The sequence below is a fragment of the Monomorium pharaonis genome, chromosome 10 (assembly GCF_013373865.1).
Source record: "Monomorium pharaonis isolate MP-MQ-018 chromosome 10, ASM1337386v2, whole genome shotgun sequence".
In the NCBI taxonomy this organism is placed as follows: domain Eukaryota; kingdom Metazoa; phylum Arthropoda; class Insecta; order Hymenoptera; family Formicidae; genus Monomorium; species Monomorium pharaonis.
Window position 1 is genome coordinate 15,482,536 of NC_050476.1, and position 17,873 is coordinate 15,500,408.

The 17,873-nt window shown below is 32.4% G+C and overlaps 1 long non-coding RNA gene across 1 annotated transcript; it reads right to left on the minus strand.

The window, feature by feature from the left end:
- Positions 1-2,358: 2,358 nt before the first annotated feature.
- LOC118647698 lies at positions 2,359-5,963 on the minus strand. The gene is made up of 6 exons (XR_004964858.1): positions 5,651-5,963; positions 5,173-5,337; positions 3,335-3,388; positions 2,982-3,246; positions 2,727-2,901; positions 2,359-2,634 (listed from the first exon to the last, which is right to left on the minus strand). It is a non-coding gene; the product is annotated as an uncharacterized LOC118647698 (long non-coding RNA).
- Between the last annotated feature and the right edge of the window lie 11,910 nt (positions 5,964-17,873).

Genomic DNA, 17,873 nt, shown 5'->3' on the forward strand with positions numbered 1-17,873 from the left:
TGAGCATTTACGGGACATTTATAAAACATATTGCACATAAATGTTACAGACCAGTACAACGAACTAATAATGTGACAAGTATGTCATTGACGTAACAAGTCTATAACTGTTACGTATGTCTGTGTTGTCACTATTTCGTTGCATAATTACGTAACATTTACATAATTTTGTTGACGTCAATAAGCCAAATGTTAATGTTTCGTAAATGTGATGTTACTATTGTAATGTTATTGCGCCATCATGTTTAATACATAACAATTACGTAATTTTGATAACGTCAATGAGCGTAACATAAAAATTTCGTAAATGCAGCATAAATGTAATAATGTTATTGTGACATCATGTTTAATACATAACAATTACGTAATTTTGATGACGTCAATGAGCGTAATATAAAAATTTTGTAAATGCAGCATAAATGTGATAATGTTATTATGACATCATGTTTAATACGTAACAATTACGTAATTTTGATGACTTCAATGAGCTTAACATAAAAGTTTTGTTAATGTAGCATAAATGTGATAATGTTATTACGACATCATATATCTTTAACACCTTCCGTGCCACGTGAATCACTGTAATCCATTCTGAACTTCCCACTGTTACTATTATTACTTATTAATTATTTACTAAGCATAAGAAGAAAGATTATTTTATTAAATAAAAATAAAAATAATTTGTTAAATAATAAATAATTTACAATTATGCAGAAATTTTGATTATAGCCTCTTGTAATTATTATATCTTTTTAGTTTACATACTGCATTTAGTAAAATAGTTTTGTAGTTAGTTAATACGCAATCTATTGAAATCAATAACATTCTACTTGAACCAAGTAAAATCTGCCTATTTACTATTTACATATCAGCCGATTAGAACTTATTCTATATTATATAAATTTAAAAAGTATGTAGTTCGCGGATCGCGCTAGGCGACGCACGCGGCATCTTTCTCCTAATGCAATTTACACTCCAAAGGCTACATAAACAGACCATCCACGGTGACAGAAACCGGATCAATCTGTGTTATCATAGTGAGCTTTCGGGGCATATGTATTTTTTATTACGTCTTAAAGACACATCTTAGCTGTTATGGCTAAATTTTAGCTTCGGTAAGAAATCCTTTTTAAGAAAAATAAAGTAAAAACGACATAATAGTTACAAGAAGAATCTTTCTGGTACGTAATTTTATACGAGCATTTTACGTTAATTTATACGTAAAAGTGACTTCATCTTATACGTAAAAGTAACGTTATTTTACACGTAAATGTGACTTTATTTTATACGTAAAAGTAATGTTATTTTATACAAAACCATTATGTGTATGTTCCTCTCTTTTTCCGATTTTGTTGCCCGAAATATGCTGACATTTTGACCAAATTATAACCGGAAAATGACGTAACTATTACGAGAATAGTGGAACATTGTTCCATAATAATCACATAAATGTTACGAATCAGTGTTTACTGGGAAGGATCTTCGCATTAGTTATTGAAAAAATATTTTTTAATAAAACCATAATGCATTACAAAAAGTAATGCATTATTTAGAACCCTGTCAATTCGTGACCACATAATTTAAATTTTATGTTACATTTTATTTTTGATTTAAGTCTAGTGCACGCTCATCATTTCATATTGAATAAATGTATGAAAAATATCCGAAAATGTTGTTTTTTACGGTTAACATCATTGGTAATTATTATTCAATCTAATTGAACTCGGGTTGCAAAATATTTTAATACCGAATTAATTATTTAAAAAATAATGCGTAATAGGAACAATCGCATTAATTATTTCAAAAGTAATGCGTAATGAAAAAAATCGCATTACTTATTTCAAAAGTAATAAAAATGCGTAATAAAAAAATTGTATTACTTATTAAAAAAGTAATGCGTAATAAAAAAATCGCATACTTATTAAAAAAGTAATACATAATAAAAAAAATTGCATTACTTATTAAAAAAGTAATGCGTAATGAAAAAAATCGCATTACTTATTAAGAAAGTAATGCGTAATTATGGATCTTCCCCAGCAAACCTTAATTATTCCCCGAATATTCTAAAAGTATCCCCAATGTTCCAAAAATATATTCCATAGATATTCGTATCCTTCCCAAAATTTCCATGGAATATCATAGGAATCATCAAATGTCCTCTCTTATCTCCCGGCTTTTGTGCACATTCCCAGAATGTTTATACGCACATTCACTGGTCATTCTTAAAATATTCTATAAATAAAAATATCTTATAAGTAGAACATAAAACGTAACATAGAATTGAAAAGAAAAATAAGAGTTTAATGTATTGTCTAATCTAAATCTATGGCTGTTCATAAATAATTTAAAATTCTTTCAATCCAATTATTTATTAATTATGCATACATGTTTATATATTTGTACATATATATATTTTTTTAAAGCATAAGTAACTTAGAATAAAAATTATGCTTAATCCTAAAAAATCACAAACACATAAATATCCATCTTGTTGATTTTTATTCATCTCTTGTGTTATTACTTTGTGCTAAAGCGTGTGTTTTTTTACGCAAAAGTTTGTCCTTCGCTCTAATAAGCCAATTTTCTATTATTTTGTTTATTTCTGTTATAGTTGTGTTGTCTTTTATTACGACTTCTATAAAAATAATAATACACATGTTATTATTCACGTTATATTACACACATACACACACATATTATGTTATTAATAATTTTATAATTACTTACTTTCTATAACTTTGCAGATGCTTAAAGTACTGAAGTTATTTTTATTTGTTCTTTTACCTTTGAATGTGTACACAATTTTTTATTTTGTACACAATTCAAGAGTAAAGAGTGTACTCATAATTTTGCGGGTCATTTCCGTTGGATTGGAACCACCAATTTCTTGTAACATCTGGCGCTGAAAGTAATTAACAGATTTTATGTAGAAATACATAAATATAGGAACTATATATTTTTTATATTGTTTTGTGACCTTACCAGTTAATTTTAATTTTTTTTTGTGCAATAAAAAGCGCTCCATTTCTAATATTTATTGCTCAGTGGCTAGTGGCAATGTATTTGTAATGTCAAACTCATTTGTTTCCAATTCTGTCTTTCCTTATTCTGATTCGACGTAATTCTTCCTGTACTTCCGTCAAAATCTTAGTTTTCTTCCGATCAACAACTAATGAGGATATTTGAATTGAAAGTTTCTTCAAAATTTGTATCAATCCATTTAAATTTATTTCCTTCAAATCCAGATCTACAATATTAAAAAGTACAAATTGTTATTGTACAATTCTACATCATTGTAACTAAAATACATAATTTATATTGTATTAATAACTCACTAGTGATAAGTGTTCGTTTTCTCTCCACTTCACACGCGGTCTTTCCTACTTTATCTGTAATAAAATACCACAGTTTGAAGTAATAATAAAAAATGTAAATGTATAAATATAAATATAAATATACATATATATATATATATATATATATATATATATATATAAAATTCAAATACGAGCCATCATACACACATACACATACTTAATGGCGTTCATTTTTATTTTTTCTAAAAATAATTGAAGTATAACGTCAACAATATTTTTTCGTGACTAATTAAAAATAAGTAAAAAATTAAATTTTTTAATACAAATTAAAATGCAGTTCGTAATTTTGATTTAATAATTAATGATAGAAAAATCCATACATTCATACTCTTATTTATTACGAGATGTAAATATAAACTGTTATTTTTTTACACAGTGTGATCAAGGTGAAATATACAAAGCAAAACAAAAGTTAACATTAACCTATGATATGTCGATTTTGGAGCTTACTTTTTCACACGTCGTCGTCTCGCGAAAACATTAATTATTACAAAATATGAAACAGTATTATAAAAACATTATTAGAAAACATTTTCTAGTTTGTTACTTTTTTAATCTTTTTTAGCTTTGTTTCAAAGTTATTTTTAAAAATATAGTACTTGTTTTAAAAAATACTAAAAAGAAGCCGACTTTGGTACACTTCTTCAAAACTATGTATAAATCTATGTCAAACAAGTCATATTTTAAAGGAAGCTTATTATAAAATTTATGTTCTGATATATCCCATCATTACATACTATCATATGTACGACAGACAAAATTTCTATTTAACAATTAAGAAAATCTTGATAATTTTAAATAGTATACTTAAATTTTTTTGAAATTATTAGTTATGCATTATGTGTAAAATTATAAATTATTTTTCAATTTTGTACAAAAGTTTATATATTAAATTTTTTTAGATTAAATTTTAATAAACAATAATTTTGTGTATTTACTCAAAATTTCATCAGTTTTTTGCAGTTATCAACGTTATCATCAACGTTCGTACAACCATCCTTGTCATGACATGCTGATAAATCATAAAGCTGAAAGATGTTTGTGTGTCACTGGAATCATTGAGTCCCTGCATGGATGCAGTCAATATTTGCGATAATGTTGCAATTGTCAAAAGAAAATACATTTACATTAGTTATTTAAAAAGGGGAAAAACAATGTAGAATAGTTTTTTGAAAAAGAAGTCATAACGGTTAAAACACGTCCGATACAACACGCAACCTACAGGAGACTGACGTATTTTACTTTGAAAATTGCAACATCATCGCAAATATTGACTGCATTCATGCAGGGAGTCAATAAGTCATGACAAACGGGATGGTTGTACAAATCTTATTTATAACTCTATTTTAGGTTGAATTTTTCACACCACATTAAAGATCTCACTGAAAAAGAACCCAAAATATGGATCGAAACGTCGTGGTAACATTTTTCTATTCAATAAAGTGGCCAGTTGGGTCGTCCAAAATAATTTACCATTGATTCTTATTTACTGGCAAATTAAATTTTATCCTTTGATTGAAATATGTTTAGCATAATATAAATTATTTATGGGAAGAAGTAAATTCAGAAAAAGATGCTTCTGAAATCAATACTATTAAATTGCTCATTAATTAAAAAGATAACATTTTTTTCTTTAAGATCAGACTTAATTTTTTCAATTTTTATTTAAACGTTTGTAATAACTGCATGTGTATGTGTTGTGTATTAGTACGTGTGTATGTACGTGTAGGTATGCATCATGTTTTATGGATATATATAGGATATACATAAATGGAAATATGAATAAATTTACTTACGGAAAGAGGTCGAATCTTGCTGCAAACTTAATAGACAGTATACTGTGTAAAGAATCCCTGAGCTTTGAAGAATCACTCTTTCCACACACGGTCGATCTCTCTACGAGCTTTATATTATCATACAACCAGCACCCAGTAAAACAGTACACGATATCCATGTTGAATCTGTGTAGAATTTGTATAAAAAAACGTGGATTTCACATGAAAACAACATAAATTATTTACAAAAAGAAGTCAATTTAGAAAAAGATGCTTCTGAAATCAATACTATTAAATTGTTCATTAATTAAAAAGATAACATTTTATTCTTTAAAATCAAAATTAATTTTTTCAATTTTTGTTTAAACGTTTGTAATAACTGCATGTGTATGTGTTGTATATTAGTGTACGTGTGTATGTACGTGTAGGTATGCATCATGTTTTATAGATATATATATAGGGGATATACATAAATGGAAATATTAATAAATTTACTTACGGAAAGAGATCGAATCGTGCTGCAAACTTAATAAACAGTATGCTGTGTAAAGAATCCCTGAGCTTTTATGAATCACTTTTTCCACACACGGTCGATCTCGTCGCTTTATATTATCAAATAACCAGCACCACCCAGTAAAACAGTACATGATATCCACGTTGAATCTACGTAAAATCTATGTAAAAACGTAGATTCCACATGAAAACAACATGGATTTCATGTACTGTTTTAGCAGGGTAACAGCTAATCAACACGTTCACTGCATGCAGTGCACGATGTAATGCAATGCAATGATCAATGATAATGATGGCTGTACGTACGTACACAGGCTGCGTTCCGTGTCAGCCCGTATCACGTGCACACACTCAGCCAATCAGGCGTCGATATTCATGCGCAATACAAACCTGTAGAAGCGTGAACGCTGACGTCGTGTTTATGAACCAATTACCGATGTAGTAGCTGTTGCGCGCGCACAAATAGCGAGATGCGTACATGCGCATGATGATTTATTCGTAACAATTCCTCGAATATTCTACATATGTCCCATTATATATTCTATGAATATTTTTATCTTATGTACATATAATATTTATACACTATTCCAAATATTATAGGGGACATTTGATGACTCTGTGAACATTCTTCTCTCATTCCAGATATACGGCAGTTTCGGGATACAAACGGAATATTTTAGGAATATCTAAGGTTAGCTGGGTCGCATTAGTCATTGAAAAAATATTTTCTAATGAAACCGTAATGCATTACAAAAGTAATGCATTATTTAGAACCCTGGTGTGCAAATCATTCTCTGCACCACATGGGCTTGCGACTTTCCACGCAAAACTTTGTGGTGTACAAGTTTGCGGTGTACAACTTTGCGGTGTACAAATTTTACGTGTCCAATTGCACGGTGTACATTTTTATCGTGTCCAAATTGTAATTTGTCCAGAATTTATTTTTCCTATGTACAAAATTACTGTGTCCAAAATCCCTGTGTCAAAATGAACCGTGTCTATTTGAAATGTGTACATTATTTTGTGTCCGTTTGCACCGTGTCCGTTTGCACTGTGTTCAACTGTACTCTGTCCAAGTGAAGGCCATTCGTATATACCGCGTCTTCTGATACCCGTCTTATTGCCAATCTTCCCGAGCTGTCCAAGATCCTGGAAAGAATAGTGCATCAAGATGGCGCGATTTCCGGATGCAAACAATCTGCTTAATCCCAGACAATTGGGTTATCGCTCTGGTTTCAGCACACAGACAGCGTCGCTTCGTGTATATGATGACGTGCGGAGAGGTGTTGATGAGAGAAAAGTCATTATTCTAATTCTGTTTGACTTTTTCAAAGCGTTTGACATGGTCCCTCACACTTGTCTCCTCTCCAAGCTATCGACTCTGGGCTACTTTCACTCCACCCTTAATTGGTTTTTTTCCTATCTTACCGGCCGTTTGCAATTAGTTCGCGATGAAAACCATAACACCACTCACTGGCACCCAGTGATTACCGGCGTGTCCCAAGGATCGGTGCTTGTCTCCCTCCTTTTCTCATTATTTATTAATGATATCAGCTCCTGCCTTAAGTTTTCCAATCATATGATCTTTGCCGATGACACCCAGATCTATCTTCCCAGATAGCCAAGCGAAATTGAACATATCGGGTAAATTAATGCACTGCATGTATGTGAACTTGCCCACAATTTACTGTCATTGTAATTTAACGTGAAACAAAGTTAGCATCAGGAGGTCAAATAACCTTCATGAGTTTACAAAATTGTAAGTGCATGCATTGAGGAATAATAAACTTATCACATTGACAGCAATTGAGCATGCCTGTTGACAACTTGCCGTCAGTTTGTTGAATTCTAACGAAGAATTTTACATAATATCAGAACAACAGAGAGTTTGAGGAAACACCTTGGCTTTAGTTTGATGAAATTAATAGGGAATAAGTGACAGCAAAATGACAACACGTTGCCTTCATTTGGCTATTTGGGTCAGTTGCTATCCAAGCCTATTGGCCCATGGCTTGGAAAGTATAGCGGTTGATGCTGCTGAGGTGTTTAATTATGCGTCTGTTAATGGTCTCAGGTTGAACTTAGCTAAATCCGAGGTTATGATTTTGGGAAGTGACATTCATATTCGCTCTATTGACCTTCACTCTCTTCCGTCTGTTAGCGTAAATGGCTCGTCTATCCCCTACGTATCGTCTGCTCGCAATTTGGGTGTGTCTATCTGTGTCCAGACAACACGCTTGTCAGAATGAAAACTTTAAGAGAACTTTTTTAAGAAAACATTTAGATATCTTGGAAATAATGTCAAAATGGTAACATTTATCAGAGACATCTACTAAGAGAGGTCTTTAAGATATCTCATTGAAGAGTTTCATTTAAGTTTCTTGAAAATGTTATCCTTATGACATCAGCTAAATGATATCAGCTTGATGTCTCATAAAAGATATCACAATGCTGTCCGATTTTTGAGCCGTCCATGCGCGTCGTAGACTCAAAAATTAGATAACATTATAATATCTTGAATGAGAGATCCATTTGATATTATTTAAAAATTATCATAAAGATAAATGTTTTCAAAAATAACGGTTTGCCTACAATTACTGCGCACAAAAAATTTATCATGTACTGAACAAAAACAGAATAATAAATGTATACTATTCAATTGATTAATATTAGTGGTAAATAGATTGCAATTTCTATCAAATTATTAAGGTTATGAAAAAAGATAAATTTAACAATAAAATTAATAAGTAAATAAATTAATGCTATTTATTTTTAATATGTTTTGCAAAATTTAATTGCTTTTATAAAAAATAATATAATTGCGTGAGTTTATAACATATATTAGGTATATGTAAACAATATTAACTACCCATATTGATGAGTCAAATTGGCGTAGCAGACAGAGTAGGTTCGTCATCCTAAGGTCCCGGGTTCAAAACTTACCAGCAGCAAGTAAGAATAAAATAAAATGATTTAAATTTAATTAATTAATACAAATTTGTTCTAAATTTAGTATGCACTGTTGATAAAAATAATTTTAAAAAATGACTCTTTTTTATTTTTTTATCTTTAGTTGCAGTTTAAAAGTATCCGATTTAAGAAATTTTTTAGATATCCGATTTAAGAAATCTTTTAGATATCAGTTTCATGATATTTTTCTGTTCTCAAAAAACAACGCATTGGTTAACATTCTGACATCATTGTGTTATCTTTTAGAAGTCTCTTTATGTTATCATTTTCAGAAAAAGGATATCTTTTAGAGATCTTTTTGACAACATATTGTTCACTGGGTGGAATTCACGTAAATGTGAAAGCGCGACACAAATATTCGAGACGACAGTACTGCGATCTCTTTCTCCAATTCTTTTATTTTATCGTGGGCAGTAGTTGTACTATGAGAGTTCTAACCCAAACAATAGAATGGGGAAAGGGGGAAGGGTATAATTACCCACACAGCACAAAGCTCCGATTAAGCTCCCAGGGAGTTCATTTTGTTGAGCTCCAGAGGAACTTACAAAATTCGACAAAACAAGCTCCCAGGGAATTCATTTTGCTGAGCTTCCAAGGAGCTTAAAAAATTCGACAAAACAAGCTCCCAGGGAGTTCATTTTGCCGAGCCCTCGTTGAAGCTAACAAAATTCGACGAAACAAGCTCCCAGGGAGTTCATTTTGCTGAGCTCCCGAGGAGCTTACAAAATTCAACAAAACAAGCTCTCAGAAAGTTCATATTTTTGATCTTCCGGGGTGTTTATAAAATTCGACAAAACAAGCTCCTAGGAAGTTCATATTTTTGAAATTTCGGGAAGCTTATATAATGTGACAAAACAAGCTCCCAGGAAGTTCATATTTTTGAGCTTCCGGGGAGCTTATAAAATTCGATAAAATAAGTTTCACAGTTCATTCCGCTGTTTTTAACTGTTATATTAATTGGTTACTTTCTTTCTTACGACCGTTGCTGCAACTTTGATGGTTTGTTCGCGTCGCCATGCCCCAACATGCTCCTACTCACTTCAACGTACTCTAATAGGTTGGCGTCATCGGAAACAGTAGTAGAATGCATTGGGGTGAATAGGAGCATGTCGGGGCATATGACACGAACAGACTTAATAGCGCATGTCGGTTCAGCGCGCTTGATTGGTCGCTTGAGTTGTGACCGGTGCGACGTGCTTATGTTCTGTGTAATTTGGCTGTATCCAGCTGCATTGGATCCTGACAAAGGATTCCGAGTGCCATAAATCGAAGAAGAAGGAGTTTGTTGAGACACTCGAGACACAAGACTATCGAACTGAAAGCGTGGTACTTTGTCCCTAGAAGGACGGCAATCCAAAGAAGAAAAACTGTTGAACTTATAGCGGAGCGGAACTTTAGATAAAAAGAATATTAATTTATCTTACATTCTAATATACAAACATTCTGCCTTAAATGCTCTATAAATACTCTTTGTCCTGAGATGTTTTTCTCTAAAATGTACTCTTAAATGTACATGTTGCCATGCTATCTTTTACAGAAGACAGACTAATCTTAAAAAATGAGGAACGACTATGAATACGGATCTGTTGTGACCCATAATCGCTGCTTCCAGGGAGCTCACAATTAATAGACATACAAGCTCTCGAGCTTATATGGAAGTTTTCCGGTAATTACTTTAAAGCTCACAAGGAGCTCTTACAACATGATTTCTGAACTCCCTGCAAGCTTAAAACTCTCAGGGAGCTCTCAAAAGCGGACATAAGAGCTCCCGGGAAGCTTATATGGAAATTTTCCGACAACTTTCTTGAAGCTCGCAGGGAGCTCTTAAAACATAATTTCTGAACTTCTTGCGAGCTTAGATAAAGCTCTCAGGGAGCTTTTATAAAAGCTTCCCAAGAATTACTTTGAAGCTCGCAGAGAGCTCTTAAAACATGATTATTGAACTTCTTGCGAGCTTATATGGAAGCTTTACGGGAATTATTTTGAAGCTCGCAGAGAGTTCTTAAAACATAATTTCTGAACTTCCTGCGGCCTTAAATAAAGCTCTCAGGGAGTTCTAAAAAGCGGACATAGGAGCTCCCAAAGAGCTTCGTGCGAGTTTTTTTGAAGCTCAAATAAAGCTTATGAAAAATTTTGTAAGCTCCTCGGGAGCTCTCCGCGAGCTGCCCGTGCTATGTGGGTATATACCTGTTACATAAATTTCAAAATTCTTTTGTTCTTATTGTTCTTTATAACAATTGACTTTATCATAAATTTTAATATTTTTTTTGTTTATTGTTTTTTATAACAAATGATCCTCTCACAAATTTCAAAATTCCTTTGTTTATTGTTTTTGTGTAACAAATGACCCTGTCACAAATTTCAAAATTTCTTTTGTTCTTATTGTTTTATATCACAAATGACCCTGTCATAAATTTCAAAACTTTTTTTGTTTATTGCTTCTCTGTAACAAATGACCCTATGAGAAATTTCCAAATTTCTTTTGCTTATTGTTTCCCTGTAACAAATGACCCTGTCATAAGTTTAAAAATTTCCTTTGTTTCCCTATAACAAATGATTCAGTCATAAATTTCAAAATTCTTTTGTTTATTGTACTTTCTAAGAAATGAGAAACTTGTCTCAACATGTTTTCGAAAGTCCTAAGTGTTCAGGGGTCCCCGCCGCCGCTCAGGTACATAGGTAAAGAGAATGTATTTTATATATACAGGGTCATTCAGAACAACATTCGGTCCGTAAAATGACGCATTCCTGACGCAATTCTAAGACAATTTTTCCTTTACCAAAATTATATTTGAAGTGTAGTTTTTGAGTTACAAGCCAAAATAGTTAACGAATTACGCGTCGAGTACAGAAGGCAGGCAGAGGCGGCGCGCCACGAGCGTAATGCGGTCGCGACTGATCATCCGCGTCAGTCGCTAACTATTTTATCTTATAACATAAAATTATGCTTTAAATAAAATTTTGGTAAAGAATTAAAAGATTGTCTTGGAATTATGTTAGGAATACGCGTTTCTCAAAATCACTGTAACAACCAAAAGTTGTTCCGGATCACCGGCCGTCGGACGCTGCAACCAGCTGATTACTACACGCGACGTGTGTGTATGCCGTGTTTGTGTAAAAGGGAGAGAGAGAAAAAAAATGTATGCGTGCGTGTGTATATATAAATATATTATAATTATTATTACTAATGTTGTAATAGTAATTACTATAAAAATAATACTCCAAACTGTAAACACTTTACTATGCAATTGTGATGGTTACAAATACAATACATTTTTCTATCAGTGTACAAACAACGAGATGAGTATCGAGAGACACGGTAGTGGCTCGCGCCAAGTGAACGCGCAGCGCGAGCCTGACCGTGCTCTTTACGCGAGTACGCGACTTGCGAGCACCCGAGATTATCGGATATCTCAGAAACGGCTAAACGGAGTTCGATCGAGTTCTAACTAGGCTCAATCGAAAGCTTGGGGTCGATTTGTATGTGAAAACTATTTTTATTTGTCCCCTACGTACCCTATGAGAGGAGATATCACGACGCAAAGTCCAAATGTCAAAATTTTCATTTAAGAAACGTCGTTATCGTCACCTCCTGATCGACCTCTCAGATCAGAAAACGTCACTTTCATACTTTTGATGCAAGAGGCGCTTGTGTGCTATGCGCCTCGGGTTATTTAGGAACCTGTCACACCGACGAAATATAGTGGCATGAGCAGCGATCACAATCGCATGCATCTCGGGTAACGTTCCGTTTCACGGATAATAATGTCTAATGTTAATCATGTGCGTAATAAAATGGAACGCAGTCATTCGCATCGTCACTACGGCGTGTGTAATAGATTATGTGGGTTGCCCATGTGGGTCGCGTGAACTCGTGAAGTGACGTACAGTGTGATGAATGTTATGTTATTGTTATGACAGTTTTCGTGAAGTAGTGCATTTTTTAATTTTTATTATACCGTTATGTCTAAACAATGACTGATGTGTCTCTTTTTAAGAATTTATTCGCAAGAGAAACGTATGCGCAAATACCCGCTTTAACAGAAAAGTTGCAAGTTTATTGGTTAAAAGCCATATGATAGCCAATAAATTTTCAACTTTTCTGTAAGAACAGAATTTGCGAATACGTTTCTCTTAGAAATGAATTCAAGAATCGAGCCTCAGAGAGAAACCTCTCCGAGGTTTTTCTCTGTGGAGACTGTGTGCAGACAGTTCGCGAATTGTTCTTTATTAATTGTTTGAGGTACTCGTGATCATCGAATGGAAGAGAACTTCGAGAGAAAGAGAACAGCGAGAGCGGTCAGTGGAAAGAATGGGGACTGGAATGCAGCTTATATTATTTTGTGTGTGATGGCTATTTTAATCTGTTGCGGGTTTCACGGCAATGATATGATAACCTGTATATTACATCGTGGATTACATCGTGGAGGCAGTGATGAGATGCGGGCCGGGTTTTTCGCGCATGCGCGGCGAGAATGATAGCAGTGAAGTAGTTAATAAAGAAAAAAAAAAAATGTACTGTTGATCGCCCTAATGCAATCATGTCAAATTTTTTGAATAAAAAGAAATAGCAGATATATTTATGTACAGATACGCACATACGCTCTCAACGTACAAATATATATATACATATATTTACACACAGATATACTTTCACATATAATTATAAGAAATTATTTTATTCTATAATAAAAAATATTAAAAGGAAAATAGGTGTTGAAATAATTTCAAATATTTAACAATACAAACAAAACATTTTATTTTTGGCAGAAATATTAAAGAATACCAACATTTGTTGCAAGGGTAAGGAAAACTGCCAAAAACCTTACCAGTATTCATAAAACAACAATTTATCTTTAAAATACAAAATAATATCATAAACGTAAGAAATTGCAAAGTTACAAAGACACAAAATATTATAGTAGTATACTAATAAAATATAATAAAATAAAAATACTTGTAATCAATTTAATGATAAATATGTTTTATAGATAAATATAATTTATAATATAATACAACTTCTACATTACAAAAATAATTTTTACTTGTTATATATTATTTATTAAATTTAATTAATTTATTAAATCCGTTAAAAATGACAAATATAACAAGTACTATATACTAATTCAAATTATTAAATCTTTAATTTTTAACAATATGTAGCACATATTATCACAGTACGTAGTTATATAACACAGAACAGTATTATCAGAAAGGAGATATGGAAGGCAATGCAGAAATTGGAAATACTGGAAAAGCTAATAAGAATATGCAAACTGGTAATAACAGATTCGAAGAAAAAGATTAAAATCAATGGCTGCGTTCAGCAGAAAAAGCAGCTTTGCAACTGTTGTAAAATTCTTCAACACGACTGGTTTATACGTTTAGATCTAACAGGAACTAAGAGCAAAAACCAATCGTGTTGAAGAATTTTACAACAATTGCAAAGCTGCTTTTTCTGCTAAACGCAGCCACTAATTAACATTCCTAAGATTAGACAGTCAGAGAAGGTGATGGATTGGCCTCAATCGTGTTCAACCTGATTTTAGAAATGATAATATTTAGAATCATATGTAGCATGTATTAAAAAATAGAGGCTGGATATTAAAATACAAAAATTTGTTTTTTATTAAAAATTATTGCACATTAAATCTTTGGCTTTAGTCACTACAATATATTATTAACACAGTCATGTAAGTAAAACTGAAATTCTAAACGCAAATATTAAAAATTATGTATAGCATACATAAAAAAGTAGAGGCTAGATGTAAAAATGCAAACAAATGCAACAAAAAAAAAAAAAAAAAATTAAGTATTATCAGATGTGCATTGTTTTCCGTATAAATTTTGTGTATTATGCAGTTCTAAATGCCTCGCGTCAATTTCAAAATTTGTACAATTTATATTTTGAGCTTGTAAACTAGATCGAATAACACAAATTGAGGAAACAGTATCATTTGACAGTCGATTCCTTTTTTTACATTTGACATCTGAAACAATAGAAAATATTCTTTCGGCCTCAGCATTAGAATGAGGATAAGAAAGGACTACTTGAGTTAATAATTCTAAGTTTGGGAACATCTTAGTCCCATCAAAATTTTCAGATTGTAGTATTTTAGCCCACATTTCATCTATTGGCAAAGAAGCTAATTCTTTTTTTTGTTGCTCATCAAAACTTAATGGTAAAATTGTCCGAATTCAAACGATAATTTTGTTATATTAATATTATGCTCTACCCGGTTAGCAATATAAGTTAAATTTTTAATTTTATGTCTACCTTCATTATATAAAGCTATATTAGGATCCAAAAAAATTAATTGTTTAAAAAGTTCATTTTTATAAGGTAGAGACGCTTTAGCATTTCTCGCGCGCGCGCGAACTGCCGTAACATAAAAATCCAAACATTTCAATCTAATTTGTTGCGCGCATTCGAAAGATAAAGTCTCTAAAAGACATTCACAATCCGGTCCCACATTTATGTCATTTATAGGTTTTATATTATCTTTATTATCCAATAGTAAATCTAAAGTTGAAATATTTTCTAAAACATCAATTTTTACCAAATTTACGGCTATTTGACGAATTAATTTTTGACTGCTTTCATATAATTTATGAATTAAAATATTACGAGATTGAAATAATACATTAAAGTTATTAAAAAAATTTAGTGCAAATTTTAAAAACAGCAAATACGCTTTAATAAAAATATCATTTAAATGTTCTAATATAATTTCCGCGGATTTTAATTTATCTTCTACTGTTGCTAACATAAAATAATTTTTTAAAATTTCCCAGTTATCTAAAAGTCTAACAACGCATTTTTCTAAAGATAACCATCTTGTTTCCGACAATTTTAATATTTTATTTCGTTGTCCATTAAAAAAATCTTGGAATTCTCCCAAAATCGCACATCGCTTTGCACTGCCCGAAATGTAAGTGGCAACTCCTCTAATCAAATTTTCGCAAGAAGAAGGTAATTTTTCGCAAGCCTTACTGGCTATAAGCGCGGATGAATGGCAAATACAATTTATTGTTATTAATTCTGGCACTTCCGTTTTAAGATGAGTCATAAAAGAATTTTTGGATCCGACCATTACTGACGCATTATCGCAAGCTAATCCAACAATATTTTTAATAGGAATATTTTGTTTTTCTAAACTTTCTTTAAACATTTTAAAAATTTTATTCGCGGAACAGTCTGTTGCATCTAAAGTTAATAATTCTAATAATTGAGTTACAATTTTTTTATTTAATGGTGATACGTAGCGGACAAGAACGCACATTAATTTTGTATCAGAGATATCCGTACTTTCGTCTATCAAAATGGAAAATTTACTAATTTTTAAATATTCAACGATTTTTTTCAGTTTCACGTTTTGCAGTAATATTTTTAACAATACTTGCACACTTATGTCGAGCCAGCGAAAGGTCTTGCACAACTTCAGGTTTTATACAAATATCTTTTAACAAAGGAATTAAATGATCCACGACTTGAAAGGCTACATTATGCTCTGCGATAAAAGTTACTATTTTAATTTCTGCGCGTTTAACCTGTTCTTTATGTGATAAACTATCTTTAAAAGTAGCCTTAAAATTACCAGAATTTATTTTTTCAATGTGTTTAACCGTTTGTGAATGTTTAATCAAATCTGTTTTGCAACATCTGATAGTTTTGTTACACAACATACAAAGCGCTTTATTTTCAGCAGGATGGGGAGCTAACCATCCTTTAAAAATACTTTCATCTAGCCAAGCATTTTGAAATTCTCTAATCCTACGTTTTTCAATAGCTCCTTTACTTGGACAATCCATCATTCATAAATAAATAAATATTACTTTTTTTCAAATATACTTGGCTAATTGTATTGATCTTACATTTATTTCTGAAGGCACGCGTTTATGTACTTGGTCTATCTTTTTTTTATTTCAATGTTGACGCACAGTTGGCGCATTTACTTCATATCAATCATTTTGTAGAGAAGATAATAAAGCAATATAGTAATGAGACAATTTACCTAATATAATAGTTTTTTTCTCAGATGCGCGCGCGCGCGCGCGCACACACACACACACACACACACACACACAATCGGCGCCTTCTTTTATCTCTTTTTAAAAAGGTTTGAAATACATAATAATTGTGATACACGTGCCGACATAAAGAGAACATTATTGTAACATTATTAAGTTAATTGAAACCAAAAAATTCTATAAACTTACTGATTCTATAAACTGACTGAAACAGTTCAAAGTTACTAAAGTGACTTCCGGACCTGTAAGGGCTAAAGTAAAGACTAAACTACAGAGTTCTCTGCTGTAAACAATATGAAAAATACCCACTAATCAATGTCAAATTAAAGTAATATAATAAATATAAATGTAAAGTAAAGTAGATGTAAATTGTTAATATAATTTTTACTTTAGGAACACTTTAAAGAGGAGGAACCATAGTAGGACGGTTATTATTAAGATCAGTGCGTATAAAATGAAGGTTTTAAAACGTATACGAGGATCGTGTGAGACGGTGTACGATCCTCCGTTTTGCGATTCTACATTTCTAGGCATCTCATAAGAACCTAATGGGATGCTAATGTGACGCGATGGGTTGCTCGAAGCAATGCACTCCGATGAACAGTAAGTGCCCATCGCAATGGCATTGATGGCCTCCGCGGAGGAATCCTCCGCACCCGGCTCATCTACTGCGACGACTTCCTCCGGCGTGATTTCTATAACAGACATATCCATCGCGACAACGATTATCGTCTCCCGACGAACAGACAACGACGGTCTGAAGAATCGGAGTAGTACAGCGGCTTTATATAGTAGTACTGCGGCTAGTACCTGTTGGGTGGGGGGCGGCAGAGGGAAGGGGAAAGTGGCGGACGGGTCTCCTAACCTCTGATTGGCTGATGTACGTGAGGAGGGATAATTGGGGTAGACATAGACCGGCCCCTACCAGACCCCCGTAACTCGGTTACGGGCCTACCGCCAAATGTCGGCAAGAACGCGGTAGCGCGATGCGGATTAAGACCGTCCAGCGAGACGCGCGTCCGTGGTCGCTAGGAAGTTGTTTACAAGGAAATGTATCTGTCTAAATATATTATAGTTTGTAATTTGTTTTAAATCTTTATATTTCAAAATTTTGAGAAAAGTCGTGCATAATATGATCATATATAAATATGAATAATTAAATACGAATAATTTGTATATATAATTTTTGATCTAATAGCACATATACA